At 41.2% G+C, this 12596-nt stretch overlaps 1 pseudogene; it reads right to left on the bottom strand.

The window, feature by feature from the left end:
- Window positions 1-5822: 5822 nt before the first annotated feature.
- Window positions 5823-12596, bottom strand: part of LOC110779744 (splicing factor U2af large subunit B-like) — a 39958-nt pseudogene continuing 33184 nt past the window's right edge.

Below are 12596 nucleotides of genomic sequence, written 5' to 3' on the forward strand. Positions count from 1 at the left end.
GCAGGTTTCCATAAATATCAGGTTTCGGGTGAAATGAAATGGGGAATCGAGATTCGTTTATTTTATAGGAGATGCGTTGTCAAGTGGAGTTTTTATGCTTTCATCATCGAAACTTTCCCTTGCGGGAATGGGGACAAAAGTAGGTGTCTACAGTTAGCCCCCACTTTGACTGAGTCTTGGAGTAAGACGATGGTCAAAGTATTAGACGGAGTGCGTTACACAAGCCATGGTGTATGTGACCTGTTTTGCGAGGGTCTCACGAGCCCCCGAGTGATAACATTTGACTTAAGGGTCATCACTTGAAGTGTCGACATATCCCTCACGTGTCATTGGGATTTGTCAACTGATAGTATAGAAACTTCCTCACTTTGTCATTGGAAGGATCTAAAGATGCGTAGAAACTCCCTCACTTTGTCATTGGGAGTAACTACAGATGTTTTCGAAATTAAAGCTGTAAAGTGTAATTTGGCCTGTCCAAGCCCAATCACTAGGTAAAACGTTTTTAAAGATTCTCATTTTCAGGGCTAGCTAAACGAGAAAACCCCCTTGTTTTTATAGGACGTAAAACGAAGGAAAATCCAACAAACCAATCCTTTAATTTTTGAAAAAAGGGAAAACCAATAAAAGTTATCGCTGCAGCGACTAAGCACCTGCGCTGTTAGTGACGCAAACCCCGCCCGCTGAAGGTGGGCGAGCCTGTCCGCTGAGGGTGGACCCCCCGTCCGATAGAAGTGGACGAATCTGTTTGATGTTTTTGAAAATAAGGACCTAAGCGGTTTGTGACGTAGACCCCGCTGGCTGAAGATGGCGAGCCTGTCCGCTGAGGGTGGACCCCCCGTCCGATAGAAGTGGACGAATCTGTTTGATGTTTTTGAAAATAAGGACCTACGCGGTTTGTGACGTAGACCCCGCCGGCTGAAGATGGCGAGCCTGTCCGCTGAGGGTGGACCCCCCGTCCGATAGAAGTGGACGAATCTGTTTGATGTTTTTGAAAATAAGGACCTACGCGGTTTGTGACGTAGACCCCGCCGGCTGAAGATGGCGAGCCTGTCCGCTGAGGGTGGACCCCCCGTCCGATAGAAGTGGACGAATCTGTTTTGAAATTTTATTTTGTTTTTTTTAAAATAAGGACCTACGTGGTTTGCGTCGTAGACCCCGCCGGCTGAAGATGGCGAGCCTATTTTAAATTTGAAGACTTTATTCTTCGAAAAACTGAGGACCTGTGCGGCTAGTGACGCAGACCCCGCCCGCTGAGGGTGGGCGAGCCCATTTTGAATTTCTTATTTTGCCTATGTAGAAGAGCTTTTGGCGATTACAACCTGTTGGTGGGTCGTAATATTTCCTGATTAGATGTGTCCTATAAGTGGGTCCACACTGTGTATATTTAACAATATATTTTTTTGAGATATCCAAACATGATATGGTGCGTGGCGCAGTCTGGGAATGTGATTTTGATTGCGCGCTCTTTGTTGGAGTCCACTTTTTGCGAGCCCCCAAGTGTTGGGGCTCGTCGGTTGTTTTTCGCGTCTGGTAATCATGTTTGGGGTCACGCTCGTATGTGCGAGCGACCTCCTATAGTAGTGTGCTATTTTAGTGAAGTCGTGGAGTGCGACTTTAGCTTTCAGGCGACATCCGGTTTTGGCTTGTCCCGGATTATCCCTTTGACAGACAGACATTTTCTATTTGGAAAACCAATGACTTGACTACACATATTTTTGGTGTTTCGAAGAATGACCGTGATATTTAACTTGCTTTTTTTTTGAAAAGTGTACATGAGCGTTTTCTGAGATGAGTCTAAGTTTCTACCAAGTTTTATTATTTTTTTTTTGCTTATTTGGGAGCTAAAGGTGCTTTGGGCTTGATCTTACTTGTAATAGGGCCTCGTGTTTTAGCAACACGGTCTTAAGTCCTTTCCTATTCCGTGTTTTTGTGAAATCTGGGCCTTGGGCTGCATTTTCAGCGCCCAAGCTGAGGCGTTAAAAATTTCGGCGCCCAGAGGTGGGCGCTGAAAGTTCTTTCCTGGTAATATTTGATTTTCGGATTTCTAAACACGTTTCCGAATGGGATCAGGATGTTTACTGGGTGCGTTCAGCTATATATAGGGGCTAGGTACGTCCTTATTTTCCACCACTCTCAAATTCTTTCTCTCTTTTTTGTTGTACTCTAATTATTTACTACTTTTGCCATGTCGATCCCTACTTTCTCACTCCAACGGACTGTTAGGCGTTGGCTACGAGCCCTTACTCCCACAGAAAAAGCTTTGTTAAAAGAATACCACTTAGAGGCACTTTTAGGCTTACAACAAATTAATATTGATTATAATTTTCTGCATGCTGCCCTAAACTTTTGGGACTCCGATCATCATGTTTTTTCCTTTCGGGGCCATGAAATATGTCCTTTGCCTGATGAATTTGCTGCGATCCTTGGTTATCCTACTAATGCTACTCCTGTTACCCCTGGCACTATTGAAGAGGGTAAAACAACCATAAGGGCTTTCCTAGGGCTAGATGATAACATGTTTGCTGAACTTGTTGTAGACGATAAGGTTAACTTGGCAACACTCGTAAAACATCATTTTAGGCCTAGTAAGAATATGACCGAACAAAAATTGAACATTCGAGCCCTTGTATTTTGCTTGTTGAATCATTATTTGCTGTCGAACAATAATGGTGAGTTCGGTGACATGAGGCTGATCCCCTTGATTAGCCAGATGGAAAGTTGCTATTCTATTATGCCGTTGGTTGTTGATGAGACTTTGCTGAGTGCGGATGAGCTGAAGAAGGATGCCAAATCCGAAATTTTTAAGGGAAGCCCCCTATTACTGCAGGTAATCTATTTTTTCTTTGCGCACACATACGCCACTTTTATATATTTCTTTTTGCCTGGGGCTGAGTTTCAGCGCCCAGGGCTGGGCGCTGGAATATTCGGCGCCTGGTCCTGGGCGTTGAAACTGCGCCCCAGGAACCTTTTTTCTTTCTTTTCATTCTTTTGATTCGATCGTACCTGTTTTTGCAGATTTGGCTTGCGAACGGCTTAGACTTTTGGAAGCTCATGCCGATCCTAAACATTATCGCCCTATAGCTTTGGGTAACCGAAAATACTTGCACCAAGGCCAGGACGAGGCCGAATGGACCTCCTTTTTTACTTATGGCATTTGTTCTATTAAGTGGGTGGTACCATGGTGGGGTTTGACTGCTATGACAGGGGGGTCTGATGTATCGGTTTATGTTTCTTTGTTGGGGCTATCTTGTCCCATTTATATTTTCCCTTACCGAGTCATGCGTCTATATGGTTTAAGGCAGACTATCCCCTTTTCTGATACGGTACCACCTAAGGTAGCGACCTTTGCACAAACACGGGTCTTAGCGTGGGCTAGGTATTATGATGGTCTCCCGCGTTGGGCTGTAGCTACAAATGGGTTTGTGGGTCTTTCTGAAAACTATAAGTTGTGGATGAGTTCCGATGACAAGGATGTGAGGACCGAGGCTCGTAATGGGGAGCCGGCTGAGCTTTTGATACCTCGTACCTATAGTTTTAAGACTGTGAAAGCTCGTCCTGATCGAAAGCGAAAGGAAGTTCTTCCCCATTCCAGTGTCAGACCTAAAAAGATGCCTAACATGAAGGGGCCTGCTGTTGTTAAAAGAAATGCAAGCTCTCGCGGAGATCGTCGCCGGAACAATGTATGGGTTAGGAAGGTTCAGCCGCCTGTAGAAATAGTGGCTAGTCCAGTTGATAATAGTAATCCTTCTCCCACCACTGTTTGTGCCCTTGAGGCTGAGCGGGCTATAACTGAGAATGTTTCTAAAGCTTTGGCATCTTTGGAAGTTAGTGTCCAGGAGCCAGTTCTTATGGAGATTGATATTGGGGCAGCGCAGAAGACTATGGCACTAGTAGAAAAAACCCTTATTGCAGCGGGCTTTTGGGCCCCTGTTGCAGCGTACATCGTATGCTGCAACTGGGGGGCCTGCAACAAGTCTGAACTTGTTGCAGCGTACAATGTTCGCTGTAAAAAGTGGTTTTTTGCAGCGTAGATATGTATGTACGCTGCAACAAGTGTCAAAAAATTGGCAAAAATTTGGACTTGTTGCAGCGTACATATGTATGTACGCTGCAAAAGACTCAACTTTTTTCAACGTACATTTATTTGTACGCTGCAACAAGTCTGGAATTTTGCGAAATTTTTTTCCCTTGTTGCAACGTACAATATATATGTACGCTGCAACAAAGCACTTTTGGCGGGAAAATTCTAATTTTGTTTAGGGATACCTAGAGTGCCTTGCACCAAATATAGAAACCTGTCAAAACAATAATAGAATAACGCAACCTGTATAACAAATATAAAAACAACAACTGGAGTTTTGTATATATCCCAAAACCAAAAGTGCACATACCGATACATTTAAATATATTTACGTTCCAATTTCAACGTACGCATACATTTTAACATAAAAGATTGTTCTATAACATCTAAACCAACTTGATCAAGCGCCCTCAAGTCAATAATAAATACTTGGTGGTAAAAAACTTCGCCCATTGCTCACGAACCACATCAATTTCCTCACTAGCATAAGGCGCAGTCCTCGGAGTATAGACCTTACAAAAACAAAAATTTGATGGAGCATTAGATTAAATGTCATTTTAGTCTAAATATGACATATAACGACCCAATGAGCCTTAAATGTGCATAAATAGATTGGAATGAGTATTGAAAACTTTAAAACTAAGCATATTAATCATGTAATAAGTTTGAAATAAGTCCTTAGGTTCTTTAGTTCAAAGTTGGAACGAAAATATCATTTTAGTCTAAATATGACCTATAAGGACCCAATGAGCCTTAAATGTGCGTAAATAGATTGGAAGGAGTCTTGAGAACTTAAAACTAACCATATTAATCATGTAAAGGGTTTAAAATGAGTTTTTAGGTTCCTTAGTACAAGGTTAGGAGCGAAAATGTCTCATTTTAGCCTAAATATGACCTATAACGACCAAACAAGTCTCAAATGTGCATAAATAGATCGGATTGAGTCTTGAAAAGTTCAAAATAATCATATGAATCATATAATAAGTTGGAAATTAGTTCCTAAGTTCGTTAGTTCAAAGTTGGGAGCAAAAATGTCATTTTAGCCTAAATATGCCTTATAACGGCCAAAGAAGTCTCAAATGTGCATAAATAGATTGGAATGAGTGTTGGAAACTTAAAACTAATCATATTAATCATGTAAAATGTTTAAAATGAGTCCTTATGTTCTTTAGTCAAAAATGGGAGCGAAAATGCCTTATTTTAGCCTAAATATGACCTATAACGACCAAACAAGTCTCAAATGTGCATAAATAGATTGGATTGAGTCTTGGAAACTTAAAACTAATCATATGAATCATGTAATAATTTTGAAATGAGTTCTTAAGTTCGTTAGTTCAAAGTTGTGAGCGAAAATGTCATTTTAGCCTAAATATGAACTATAACGGCCAAACAAGTCTCAAATGTGCATAAATAGATTGGATTGAGTCTTGAAAAGTTAAAAATAATCATATGAATCATGTAGTAAGTTTGAAATGAGTTTTTAGGTTCGTTAGTTTAAAATTGGGAGCGAAAATGTAATTTTAGCCTAAATATGACCTATAATGGCCAAACAAGTCTCAAATGTGCATAAATAGATTGGAAAGAGCCTTGAAAACTTAAAACTAAGCATATTAATCATGTAAAGGGTTTAAAATGAGTCTTTAGGTTCTTTATTTCAAAGTTAGGAGCGAAAATGTAAACACAAGAATATAATACCTGAGATGCATTCAACTCTGGAAGACTTGGAGCGCCAAATCGACGAGGCAAAGTATTTCAAACCACCTGCATCTCGACTTCATGTCCCAACAAATGTTGATAAATATACCTGTACCAATTTACAGACTTAAAATATCAAGCAACAAAGTGAAAAGGAATACAATGCTTATAATTGCATGGAAATGCTGACATAAAGAGATGTAAAAGAATAACTAGTATTTTATAAACTACTACAACTATCAATACATCTTGTTCTCAAAAATCTAACCCTGTAGTTGACAATAAAATCAAGTAAATATGGGATAATCAAACTATAAAAGCAAAAAATTAAACAGGAGGGGCAAAAATTGCGTAAAAATCTAATCACAGGGCGATTTAAGGTCTACTTGAAATATCCGTAACAGACAGATCTTGGTAAACAGAAAAGGCATAGCCTTTAGAATTTCCGGTTTCTCTGTCTTGGACAAGATCAAAACCTCAAAGTGCTCCAAAGGATTCCAACAAATCTCGCACTTGAGCCTTAGTGAAGTAATAAGGAAGCTCACCAACAAATATCCTATCAGGACCCTCAAGACTCCCTGTAGAACCTGGTGTCAAGCCAACAGCAGCCAGGTTTAGGTTTGGATTAGGCTGACTCAGACCAAGTGTTGCAGCAAGTGATGGGTTGTAGTCACTGGGTCTCCTCACCTTGACTGGAGCCCCCTGCAATTGCAAGAGCGTAATATGTTACCAAGAGTAACTAGTGCCAAATAGAATCCCACATCCGTACCAGAAACAGCAGAACAATGGTGAACAACGAAGGCAAAAAATATACCTCAAATATAATACCATCTAGCGCCATAGCATTACTAGCTTCCTCAACCGATCTCATCTCCACAAAAGCAAACTTTTTTTTCATGGTTTATATAGACATTTACAACAGCATCACCTGAACAAGCATAAGTTATGACAAGATTATTAAATTTTAAAAATAAAAATCTATACCAAAGCGCATCTGAAACTTTGCGCTCGTACCTGGTCCTGCAGTATTTCCTCTAATTGAGGCCATAACATGGCTGAAATAGATAGCCACAGTCTGCAACAATGATAAGCCAAGATTATTAGCAAATAATATGGTAGAATAGGATAACAAGGATTAACAACGTGAAAAATTGAAAATAATGAAGACGGAAAACCTGCTCATTAGCTCTGGGGGTAATCCTCCAACATAAACCCATCGAGCATGTCTAGTTGCCTGTAAATTTCATATCACTCATCAGATTTATAAAATATAAATTAATGATGCATGATTAATGAAATTCAATGAAGAAATAGCATCACAGTTAACCTGCTGAGTCATTGCTTGAACAGGCATGATAGGAAGAGTTCCAAGAGGCAACTACAAAGCAAGAAAAGAAATTAACAACAATGAAGGCAAATTAGTAAAAGTGACACAATTAACAATTCATACCTGCCCTGACGTTAAAGGGAACATGTTAAGAAACATCCCAGGAACAGGAGTTGTCGTGATTGAACCTGTATTGGGTAAAAAGTTGGGGTTGTCATCATAGCAGTTGGTGGCGCAATGTCAAGTCCGCTGATCCTTTTACTGCTAGCAAACAATAACTTCAATAAGAAGACACGAGAATACGAGATACCATCAGGGATAATAACATATGTAACCATCAGTAACAAATCAGAGATGCCATCCTATGCTGAAGTTAAACCAAAATAAACATGATCACAAGGATATTCTAGAGCATATTAAAATCTAAAAGCAGGGTTAGACAACCTTCAATCTCTTTGCTACAGGTGCAGGGGGGGTGAGATTCATTTGCAACCAAAAAAAAGAACTCCCTTCCCAGAACAATAGAGCAGCAGCAGAAGACAGTATTGGTTCTAAGAACTTGGTCACAAGTAATAAGAAATACTACACATGTAACTTAATCATCCTCAAGTGTATAGGACGGTACTACTTTCCATATATCATACGAGTACCTCATGATCATTTGACATAATTGTAATCTTGCAACCCAAAATCCCCAATCTATAAACATCAACAACTAACTTGAAAAACCTCAGTTCTAAAAGTAAAATGCAACCCAAAACACAGCTAATAAAATCAATGCTAATCATTTGAATAAAAACAAAAATAAATACATCAAAAAAAAAAATCCACCATGTTCAAACTATATCAACAAGAACAAACAATAGTCAACTCAAGCCCTTGAAAAATCACATTTCAATAGTACAATGCAATTAACAACAGTCAACTTCACCTCCCCTGCTCCACCCCACCACCACCACCGCCACCACCACCACCACCATTCTCTGATTCCAACACCACCACATCTTTATCTATGAACAAACTCTAAAAACGAATTTAACAAACGAATTGAACAAACCCTAAAAACGAATTGAACAAACGCACAGAACCCTAAAAATGAATTGAACAAACCCTAATTCTTAAAACGAAAATCAGATAAACGAATTGAACAAAGATTACTAGCCGCGGCGAGGAGGTTGACGGAGAACAGGACGCGAGCAACTTTCTTTCTTGGAACCACCGACGTGAGCAAGCAAAGTTTTTCCTTGGAACCACCGGCCGAGCAAGCTAACAGGTGGCGGCTGGCGAGGAGGCCAGAACCACCGACGAGGAAGCTAGATTGACGATGGAGGGAAAGTTTTTTGTGCAGGGAAAGTTTTTTTTTTAGGGGACGACGCATGGAAAGTGAAGGGAAGAAGAGGGAGATGAGCGCGAGAACAGAAACTTTCAGATGCTATTCAATGAATATTGGAATGAATTTTTTTTTTAATCGGGCTATTGCAGGGGGCTTTAAAATGTACGCTGCAACAAAAACGGGCTATTGCAGGGGGCTTTTACAATGTACGCTGCAACAAAATCTTTTGCAGGGGCAATTAATTTGTACGCTGCAACAACCCTTTAAAGAGTTTGACCCGCATTGACCTACTGGATGTTGAAGCGTATTAATACATGTACGCTGCAACAAGGGGGCTGCAACAGGGGTTTTTTCTACTAGTGTGGGGGTGGATCCTGCGAACATTGCTCTCTTCAAGACTTTATTTGATGATCCGGAAGAACTAGAGTAGTGTAGTTCTTTGCTAGGGTGTAGGTGCCCTCTATTTATTTCAGTTGTGTTTGTTTTTATTCCTAGCACTTTGTTTTCCTTCTTATTATATTTTAATAAAGGCGTATTTTTAATTTCCATTCAATTTTGTTTATATGTCTAACACTTTTTTACACAAAGAATATAATTTTTTTATTATTATTTGGACCGAATCCTTGGTAAGGATTGCCTACGTATCTTGTCAGAATCAGGTCGCGCGTAGTTCTTAGCTTTAGAATAAGTTCTAGTATGCCGAATTTCGGTAGATATGTCCCGAAGTGGAAACATATTACTTAATCGGTCAAATGAGTGAAGTATTTGCCATTATTTTCATCTTCCGTTTTCCATAGGTTGCGTAAAATTCGACCAATTTGTTGGTAAACCTATTTGGATACGTACTGTACCCCCCAAGTGTTCGTTATTTTTCCGTCGTGTGCGGATAAAATGACGAGCACTTTTCGGAAAAAGGAAAACTTTTGGCAGGCAGAGAGTTTCAACGCCCAGGCTGGGGCGTCAGAAATTTCGGAAAATAACTTGGGCGGTCAATTTTGACGTTTTTGCTTCACATGTTCTTGCGTTTATTTCTATTTCATTTTTTGTGCCTTGATATTTTGCTTCGTAGTTAAAGTTAATTTTGAGGCTATTTTGGAGGCTTTTTTGGCTGTTAGCGTGAAACGCATTCTTGTCCAGATTAATTTTTTCTATTGGTGACCCAAAACAGTTTTGAAAATGGAGTTAGGGTGCGGAACTTATGAAGATCTTTGTGGAGGGTATGATGGAATCTATGTGAAACCGCTGTTGGTGGATTCTATGTTTTATGAATTTATTTTTTTGGTAACATTGGCGTTTGTTTTAAATTTTTGATTTCTTTTTGATTTTGGGTTGCATGGATTGGCTCTTATGATGACATTGGTTAGCTTTTTAGGTTTTGAGGATGGGATAGTGTGGTTTATTTTGTAGGTTTCGGGAACTGGTTTACATGGCATTATTTCAAAACCGAGTGGGCTTTGTTTGTTGGGCCTATAGTGGGCCGCTTCTTTATTATTTTTTTTTATTTTGCAAGTACATTTGGTGTTTATTTAGTGTTAGAATAAAATTTTTAGGAGAAATATTACGCCTTTATTGATTTTGAAAGTAAAGAAAACATACTGAAATAAAACTGACCCATATTCTAAAGGGCTAAAGTCTCTATTATTTTTTCTATCAATCTAAAGAACTACTAATGGTGCTCTATATGGCTCAAGCCTGGGGTTTAGTCTCATAAAACTTCGGTCCTTCACCGGTACTCATCTTGAATCCTATTCCTTTTGCGTTGACCCACTAATATGTCTTCACCCATCCGTTCCCGACCTCTTCTAGTGTTGATGCAGGAGAGATTAACCGGGTTGGATCGAAACCTTCATCTTGTAAAGCTAGGGTAGTCATCACAGTCTCGTTCTCCATAGGCCTCGATTTGTTAAACAATGTCCATAGAGCCTGGTTGTCAAATATTTCAGATGTTTTAGTCTTGGTGAGGTGGGGTGCCTCATCCAAGGTGTGGCAGTCATGGAAAATTTCAAACCCGGGTTTTAGCAAGCCATCCTGAACGAAGGGTTCAGGGAAATCACAGCATGGGTGTTCTTCTCCTTCCCGAACAAACATCCCGTTAAGGGTCCTTTAATATGGGGGAAGGAGGGTGGTTTGTTTGGCTTTGTTAAGGCGTAGCCTAGATAGGCGGTCAGCAATATCTTCCTCCGTTGGTTCATAACCTAAGCCAAAGGGAGTAGATTTGTCGAGAAAAGGATGGAATGTGCATTCCTTCTTCCTTATGCCCAATGGGGTTCCTGGGAAATAACCTTGAGCCAACAGCATTCTAGGGATGACTCGGGATGCATGCGGGTCTAGGAATGCTGGATCATAATCTTCGATGAACTGGATTGCTTCTTCCATTTGAAACCCATAAAGGTCATCTGCAGTTTCGGCCGTTCCAACCATAGTACAACTGACGTCGAGAGGAGGGGCGCGGATTTCTAGTATTACCCCGTTATGGTTAAGTTTAACCATTTGGTGCAAGGTTGAAGCCACACCTCCTAAGTCATGGAGCCAAGGTCGCCCCAAGAGGAGGTTGAAAGTGGGCTTGATGTCGATTATTTGAAACTCCGTGGTGCGTGCCACAGGCCCAGTTTGTATGGTAAGGTTGATTTTTCCCAATACAGGCCTTCGGGAGTTATCATAAGCTCGTACCCCTTATGAGGAGGTTTGGAAGTCATCGCTTCCTAGCCCCAAGCAATGGGCGGTCCGCAATGGGCAGACATTAACCGCCGAACCATTATCTACGAGCGCTAGGGGGATGTTTTGTCCTTTGCATCCAACCACTAAGTAAAGGGCTTTATTGTGAGCACCCCCCTCTTTGGGTAAGTCTTTATCAGTGAAAACTATGGCCTTTTCCCCGGCATCTCTCGTGACATGGCTAACCAATGAGTCAGGTGTGATATCTGTGGGTACTGAGATGAGGTCAAGTGAGCGAATAAGCTTTTCGCGATGTTCCTTTGAAGTACACATAAGATCCCAGATGGTAATCTCAGCCTTGGCTCTTTTCAGTTGTTTCAGGAGAGGATTTTCAATGACTTCCGCGACGGTGGCGTGCCGCCCGTTCTCAGGAGTTTGCCTAACCGGGATGTCGTCCATAGGAGGTGGGTGAATATCCGGTTGGTATATCCTTCCGGATCGGGTGAGGTTGTCGACCTCGGGCTCCTGAGGGGTGGTGTCAATGAGAGCATACCCGGGCCAAGTTTCAGTGAAGAGGTCCTGGCCCGAGACTTGAGATAGGTAAATATCTTCAGCATCATCGTTCCACACACCGCACACTTCCCCCTCGATTCGATCCATAGGTACCACAGCGAGTGGTGCACCTTGAGGTGTAATATACACCGTGGGGTCGAAATTCTCTGGTTGGTCGAGAGAGATGTGACAAGAGCTGAGTGGGCTCTTGTTGTTGTTGGGTTTGCCTGTTAGGTTATGATACATATGAAAATACATAAATCATGCGGAAAAACCATAAAGCCAGGAAAGCATATTATTTACACATAATCATTTAGCACAGTATAGATGCATACACTTTGTAGCGTGCCTTCCCTAGCTGCGCCCGAACCGAATAAGAACAAGTCTTTAGGACTCCAAGTGTCATCCCTCCGTAGATAGTCCACAGTACGTACGGATCCGCCTCAAGATTGACCAACTAGAATCGCCCTTAAGGTGCTTAGGAATTTCGGTTATTATTGTGCAAGAGTGTGGCTGAATTTTCTTTCAAAAACTTATCCTTTGAATACTTCAATCGTTCGTATAAATTATGACCTTAGGCCCTTATTTATAGAGGTTTGGAAAGGGAACTGGAATCCTAGTAGGATACGATTTAATTAAACTTAGAATCCTACAAGGACTCTATTTAATTAAATAATCCTAATAGGAATAGGAATTTAATCATACATCAAATCCTAATAGTTTTAGGAATTATGCATGGACACAAACACACACACGAGCATGACCCGCAAGCATGCAGGCCATGCCCGCGCACAGCCCACACGCCCATGAAGCCCATGCGCGCTACCGCAGCCCACGAGGCTGCCATGGCCTAAGCTGCGCGTTGGGCCTGCCTTGCGGTAGGCCTGCCGCAGCCTTGGGCTGTGTTGTGGCGCGCCATTGCTTGCTGGGCGATGGCCTGGCTTCGTGCTGGG

The sequence above is a fragment of the Spinacia oleracea genome, chromosome 5 (genome assembly GCF_020520425.1).
Source record: "Spinacia oleracea cultivar Varoflay chromosome 5, BTI_SOV_V1, whole genome shotgun sequence".
Taxonomy (NCBI): Eukaryota; Viridiplantae; Streptophyta; class Magnoliopsida; order Caryophyllales; family Amaranthaceae; genus Spinacia; species Spinacia oleracea.